Raw genomic sequence first — 7,972 nt, forward strand, 5'->3', positions numbered from 1 at the left:
AACTCAAACTCTGAGGTTTTGGAAGTGTGTGAGATTTTCCTGGAGTGGAGCTGTGGCGCCTGCTCCTGGGGAGAAGGATGGAGCTGGCCTGGGAGTGCACAGCATGATGTAAGGATCTCTAGGATGCACTGGGAGAGAACATTCCCCTACCTGGAGTACTTCTGGAAGAGGGTATATTGCCTCTCCAAGGATAAAAAACCCTGCAGGTGCCAGCCAAAGGCCTTTCTTTGGCAAGGGGCAGAGGTGCACCCAGAGGGAATATAGTCTTATTGTTGCTTTTGGCGGTGCTACACTGTAGATTCTACATACAGTGCAGGCATGGGACTGTTTTTCTGGGACAAAGGACATCTGACACAGCATAGAGAGGCTCTACTCCAGAGGAGCAGATGGGTCTTCATGGTGTCGAGTTCTTTAAGACTTCTAGTTTTGAATCCCAGCTGTGCACTAAAGAGGAAACACAGCAGAGCTATGGTGCAGGGCAAGCACTAACCTTGTTATGCTTTGAGGGCTACATGAACAATGGGGCTGTGTGAGATTCCTGGTCTGGAAATGAGAGATTGGAATGTAACCATTTTCCCCCCAACACCAACACAGTGGGACTTCAGAGAGCAGCACAGTGGCCCCCAGTGGAGGTGGGACCTGTTTACACCAAACCTCGCCCCTCTGTGCCTGGAAACTGATTATTTACTGGGGCAATACTGTGAGTTAACACAGTGGTCCTCTCTTCCAGAAAACCAGCACAGGCAACACTGACTCCACATGCACCAAGTTTATTAAAGATCAAGTGTTGCAAAACTATACCTGTAGTTCTTATGGAAATAAGACCAGGCTTATTTTTTTCTGTTTCCTTTTTTTCCTTTCTTCTTTTTTCTTTTGGAATCAGGGTCATAGTTTCTTCTTTGTTGCATTTCCTTCTCTTTCTCTTTTTTTGGATAAGACTTCCATTTTTCTTTTATTTTTCTTTCTTTTTTTCCTTTCTTTTTCTTTGAAATCAGCTTTATAGTTTTTTAATTCTCTGTTTTTCCTTTTATTCCTTTTCCTTTTCACTTTTTTAGGGGATCAAGCTTCCCCCCCTTTTTTCCAGGCTTTTCTCTCAAACAAATCAAAGCACAGCTAGTTAAAGGTCCATTACTCCCCAATGCAAGCAAGGAGGAGCTTTGCAGAGGACTGATCAGTGGGAGAGAGAAGCCAACATACAACAGCAGAGTACAAGCAGCATACATCAGAAACACTTCTTGAAGTGCCAGGCCCTGACAGTGTATGACCCCTTTTTAATATAGCAGCACACTCAGGTGCAGGAAACATAACAAGCTTTTAAAACACTCAAAAGGCAGAAACTTAGCCAAAATGACAATACAAAGGAATTCTCCCCAAAAGAAAGGTTAAGAAGAAATCACAGCCAGGGACTTGCTCAAAACAGATATAAGCAATAGATCTGAACAAGAATTGAGAACAACAGTCATAAGACTACTAGCTGGGCCTTAAAAAAGCTGCAGAGATCAAAGACCTAAAAACTAGTCAGCCTGAAATAAAAAATGCTATAACTGAGATGCAAAGCTGACTGGATACAGTTACTTGAGGATTGAAGAAACAGAGAAGAGAATGGGTGATATGGAAGATAAAGTCATGTAAAATAATGAAGCTGAAAAGAAGAGGGAAAGGAAACTATTAAATTATGAGGAGAGACATAAGGAACTTAGTGATTCCATAAAATGAAACATTATCCATATCATAGGAGTTCCAGAAGAAGGGCAGGAAAAGGAGGCAGAAGATTTATTTGAAAAAAATTATAGTTGAGAACTACCCTAATCTGGGTAAGGAAATGGACATTCAAGTCTAAGAGGCACAGAGAACTCTCCTCAAATCAAAAATAGGTGAACACGACAACATATCATAGTGTAACTTGCAAAATACAAAGGTAAAGAGAGAATTCTGAAAATAGCTAGGGACAAAAGGCCCTTAAACTACAAGGGTGCACAAATAAGGTTAGCACCAGACCGGTCCACTGAAATTTGGCAAGCCAGTAGGGAATAGCAGGAAATATTCAATGTGCTGAATGGGAAACATATGCAGCCAAGAGTTCTTTACCCAGCAAGGTTTTCATTCAGAATATAAGGAGATTAAAGAATTTACCAGACAAACAAAAACTAAAGGAGTTCATGACCACTAAACCACCCCACAAGAAATATTAAGGAGGACTCTGAGAGGAGAAAAAAAGATGAAAGCAACAAAGACTACAAAGGACCAGAGAACATTATCACAAACACCAACTTTTCAGGTAACACAATGGCACTAAATTCATATCTTTCTATAATCACTTTGAATGTAAATGGACTAAATGCTCCAATCAAAATACATAGGGTATTATAGTGGACAAAAAAAAAAAAAAAGATTCATGTGTATTTGGCTAAAAGAGATTCATTTTAGATCTAAAGGCACCAGCAGATTGAAAGTGAGGGAATGGAGAACCATCTATTATGCTAATGGATGTCAAAAGAAAGCCAGAGTAGCCATACTTCTATCAGACAAATTAGATTAAAAAAAACTGTAACAAGAGATGAAGAAGGGCATTATATCATAATTAAGGGGTCTATCCACTAAGAAGATCTAATAATTGTAAATAATTTATGCCCTTAACTTGGAACACCAATATATATATCAGTTAATCACAAACATGAAGAAACTCATTGACAATAATACAATAATGGTAGGGGACTTTAATATCCTTATTCACAGCAATGGACAAATTAACCGGAAAATCAACAAGGAAACAATAGCATTGAATAACACATTGGGCTGGGTGGACTTAACAGATATATTCAGAACATTTCACCCTAAAACAGCAGAATACTCATTCTTCTAGAGTGCACATGGAACATTCTCCAGAGTAGATCACATACTTGGTCACAAATCAGCCCTCAACAGGTACAAAAAGTCAAGATCATACCATACATATTTTCAGATCACAACGTTATGAAACTTGAAATCAACCACAAGTAAATATTTGGAAAACCCTCAAATATATGGAGATTAAAGAACATCCTACTAAAGAATGAATTGGTTAACCATGAAATTGAAGAAGAAATTAAAAAATACATGGAAGCCAATGAAAATGAAAACACGACAGTCCAAACCCTTTGGGATGCAGCAAAGGCAGTCCTAAGAGGAAAGTATATTGTAATTCAGGCCTATCTCAAGAAACAAGAAAGGTCTTAAACACACAGACTTACCTTGCATCTAAAGGAACCAGAAAAGAAAACATCAAATAAAGCCTAAACCAAGCAGAAGGTAAATAATAAAGATTAGAGAAGAAATAAATGTTATAAAAACAAACAAACAAAAAATATGGTAGAACAGATCAATGAGACTAAAAGCTGGTCCTGTGAAAGAATTAACAAAATTGATAAACCACTAACCATACTTATCCAAAAGAAATTACAAAAGACCCAAATAGGTAAAATCACAAATGAAAGAGAAGAGTCACAATCAACACCACAGAAATACAAACAATTATAAGTGAATACTATGAAAAACTATGTGCCAACAAACTGGGCATTCTGGAAGAGAGGGAAAAACTCCTAGACATATACAAACTAACAAAACTGAAATAGGAAGAAATAGAAAATTTGAACAGACTCACAACCAGCAAATAAGTTGAATCAGTTATCAAAAATTTCCCAACAAACATGAGTCCAGGGCCCCATGTCTTCCCAGGAGAATTCTACCAGACATTTAAAAAAGAGTTAATACCTGTTCTTCTCAAACTGTTCTAAAATATAGAAATGGAAGGAAAGCTTTCAAATTCATTCTGTGAAGCTAGCATTACAGCAGACATAGACCCCACTTAAAGTCTTGGTTTTAGAGACAATTTGGTTTTGTTAATTCTGTTACATTTATTTATTTATTTATTTATTTATCTACTTATTTAGTTATTTGTTTAGTTATTTGTAATTGACACACAATGTTACATTAGTTTCAGGTAAACAAATTTGTGATTTGATTTGACAAGTTTATACATTATGTTATATTCACCACAAATGTAGCTACAATCTGTCCTGTTACATTGCTATTACAATATCATTGACTGTATTCCTTATGCTTTTTTTTATTCCACTGAATTACTCATTCCATAACTGGAGGCCTTTATCTCCCTCTCCTCTCACCCATTTTCCCTTTCCCTACACCCCTGGCAATTATCTGTTTGTTCTCTGTGTTTATAGTTCTGATTCTACTTTTTGTTTGTGTTTTTTTTATTCCATTTGTGATTGGAATAAAATGGTATTTGTCTTTCTCAGTCTGACTTATTTCACTTAGCATAATACCTTCTAGGTCCATCCATGTTGTTGACATGGCATGATGTCACCCTTTTTATGGCTGTGTAATATTCCATTTTGTCTATGTGAGTGTGTGTGTGTGTGTGTATGTGCATTTTCCTTATCCATTTGTCTATTGATGGATACTTAGGTTGTTTCCATGTCTTGGCTATTGTTAATGCTGTAATAAACATACAGGTACATATAACTTTTCAAGTTAGTGTTGTTGCTATCCCTGGGTAATGCTAGTGGAATTATTGGATAATATAGTATTATTTTAAATTTTTTAAGAACTTCCATATTGTTTTCCACAGTGGCTGTACTAAATTATATTCCTACCAACAGTGCACATGGGTTCCTTTTTCTCCACATCCTTGCCAACACTTGTTTCTTATGATTTTCTTCTTACAAATTTTTATTTAAATTCTAATTAGGTAACATATATTGTAATATTGGTTTCAAGAATAGAATTTAATGATTCATTACTTACATATAACACCTAGTGCTCATCATAACAATACCTCTCACCCATTTAGCCCATCCCTCACCCACCTCCATCAACCCTCAGTTTGTTCTCTATCATTAAGAGTCTCTTATGGTTTGCTTCCCTCTCTCTTTTTTTCCCATTCCCATATGTTCATCTGTTTTGTTTCCTAAATTCAATATATGAGTGAAACCATATGATACTTGTTTTTCTCTGACTCATTTATTTCACTTAGCATAATATACTCTAGCTCCATCGATCTCATTACAAATGTCAAGATTTCATTCTTTTTGATGGCTGAGTAGTATTCATTCCATTATGTGTATGTACATCTTCTTTATCCATTCATCAGTCAATGGACACTTGGGCTTTTGGGTTTCTTGTCTTCTTGATTTTAGCCATTGGTTTTAGAGAGAATTTGAACACATAATGAATATAGTGCTGAGAAAAATTAGTGAAAGATATGGACCTAGTCTTCAGCAAAATGACAATCCGGTAAAATGTAAGAATAATATTACATGTTCATTAATTTTGAAAGTTACTTGATTTTCCCTACCAAAAATGATGTAGTCTTATGATTTTGTTAAACTAGTTAAGGAAAGTGAAATATACTTTTACCATGTGTATTTCTATGAAAAACAGGACTTCCAATAAGAAATTGTTTGCCATCAAAGGCTCTAAATTACTTCAATTTATTTTCCTTCACCTGGTTTACAAAAAAAAAAGGAAGAAAATTCAGGAAAACACTAAAGACAGACAACACTCCCCCCATTTATCACAAATAGCATAGTCTATATGTATGCCAGGTTTTCTTAAATTTAACTGATCCTTAGGTATCATTTTTTTTTGACAGGGGCACACTTTACTGGGGAGAGAGTACTGCATGTGACCAACAGATAAAGGCAGCCTATTGGGTATCCTGTACATATGCTCAAAAAGGTACAAAGGAGATTTTGCTAATAAAGAGCAACTAGAACATGGATTCCTCTAGGCAGCTTCCCCAATCTCATCCATCTAAGGGGTGGGGACACTCCCAGCCATTTCCCTGAAGTTAACTGTGGTCTGCTAGAGATAGAGCCCCTCAGGGATGCCTTCTTGTGGTTTATAAAGAACGTTTTCTTTAGATTTTTTTAAGTCTTCATTTGTTAGCTTCATTCTATGCTCTCTCAAGGCCATCAGACGAGCTTCTATATAAATTGCCTTGACGTTGGCAACAAGAGAGGTCATCATTAGCCATGATCAACTTGTCCAGGGTTATGTCATTGGCCAGTGTCAGCCTGCTTGTTTGGATCTGAAAGAAGCACTTCTTAGTCTTTTCATTGGGCAAGGGGGAACTCCATCTTCCTGCCAATGAAGCCTGATCTGACTAGTGCTGGATCCAAAGTTTCTATTCAGTTTGCGGCCATGATAACTTTCATGTCACCCCTTATATCAAATCCATCCAACTGTTTCAATGGTTCCAACATGGTTCATTGAATTTCTCTCTCACGACTGGAATTTGAGTCTTATCTTTTTGTCCCAATGGCATCAATTTCATCAATAAACACAATGGATGGTGCATGTTCTTCTGCAACTCAAAACAATTCCTGAATGAGTTTGGACCCATCACCTAGGTACTTCTGGATAAGTTCAGTGTCAACCACTCTCAAGAATGTGGCTGAGGTTTGGTTTGCTACTGCTTTAGCTAATAAGGTTTTGCTTGTGCCTGGCAGATCATCTAGAATGACCCCCTTTGGGGGCTTCATATCCATCTCTTCATAATATTCAAGATGAGTGAGAGGAAGCTCCACAGATTCCTTAATTTCCTGGATTTGGTTGTCCAACCCCCCAAAATCAGCATAGGTTTCCTGGGGGGACTTTCCTACCTTCATCCCTGTAACCAAGGGATCTGTGTCATCCATGAGCACCTCTATGTGTTGAGGTTAAGCAGGACTGAGCAGCTTGGTTCCAGCAGACCTTTGTCTACAATGGAAAAAATGCTGATGTAGTGTTCTGAGCCTACAGATATAGACACAATGGCATAGTTGTCGTCAATGATATTTTCAAATGTTCCTACCTTTGGGGTCCCCCTCAATCATCAACCATTGATCTTTCCTCCTCTCGCTTTTCTTCTAAAAGCTTCATTTGTTCCTGATTTCTAATGAATTCTTCCTCCATGAGAAGATAATCTTTAATTCTCTCTAATTTCAATAATTTTAACCAGCACTGAGTATGAGGTGTCACCAGGGGCAACTTGCTGGCAGCATCTGGTCCCTTTTTCTTCTTTTACTGCACTGTAGTTGGTACAGGAAGTTTGTATTTTTTTCCTGTCCTTGTCATCCTTCTTGCCACCTCCAGGGGGTCATCACCACCACTCTCACTGACCCATCTTGGTTTGGCCATCTAACCCAAGTATCATTTTTAAAAACATTTTCTGATAGCTTGATCATGTTTTATAATGGTAGTCTTATGACTTCCAATAAATTTCTTTTTCATTAAAAAATCTAGGGGCGCCTGGGTGGCGCAGTCGGTTAAGTGTCCGACTTCAGCCAGGTCACGATCTCATGGTCCGTGAGTTCGAGCCCCGCGTCAGGCTCTGGGCTGATGGCTCAGAGCCTGGAGCCTGTTTCCGATTCTGTGTCTCCCTCTCTCTCTGCCCCTCCCCCGTTCATGCTCTGTCTCTCTCTGTCCCAAAAATAAATAAACGTTGAAAAAAAAATTAAAAAAAAATCTAATGATAATAATTACAGTTGTTTTTCAGATAAACTTTACCTAAAGTACACCCTTCATGTTATTTATATGGAAATGCCTATTTAATTACACAAGAATTATGTAATATATACTTCTTTCTTCAGTTAGTCAACTAAGGTTAAGGTCACTATGTACAGATTACTCTGTAATGCATAATGCATAAAACATTCAAACAGTATAAAGAATGTTGAATTCTTACCATAACTCCACCCTTTAATAGTAACAGAAAATCCCTATTAAGTATTAGGTATGTATCCTCCTGGAATTTTCTTTCATATATAAACATATATGTACATGTTTTATGTAGGTAAAATTATGCCACACATGGCTTTCCTTCAATTTACTTGTTTTATGTTATATATTTATTCTTATTAAGTAAATAATTCATATATACTATAAAGACATAAATAAAATCTGCTAAGTAAATTTGGAAGTTGTACCATAA

At 37.1% G+C, this 7,972-nt stretch overlaps 1 pseudogene; it reads right to left on the reverse strand.

Moving 5' to 3' along the window:
- Nucleotides 1-5,862: 5,862 nt before the first annotated feature.
- On the reverse strand, nucleotides 5,863-7,129 carry LOC101098446 (annotated as a pseudogene).
- Nucleotides 7,130-7,972: the final 843 nt, after the last annotated feature.

The sequence above is a fragment of the Felis catus genome, chromosome X (genome assembly GCF_018350175.1).
Source record: "Felis catus isolate Fca126 chromosome X, F.catus_Fca126_mat1.0, whole genome shotgun sequence".
NCBI classification, from domain to species: domain Eukaryota; kingdom Metazoa; phylum Chordata; class Mammalia; order Carnivora; family Felidae; genus Felis; species Felis catus.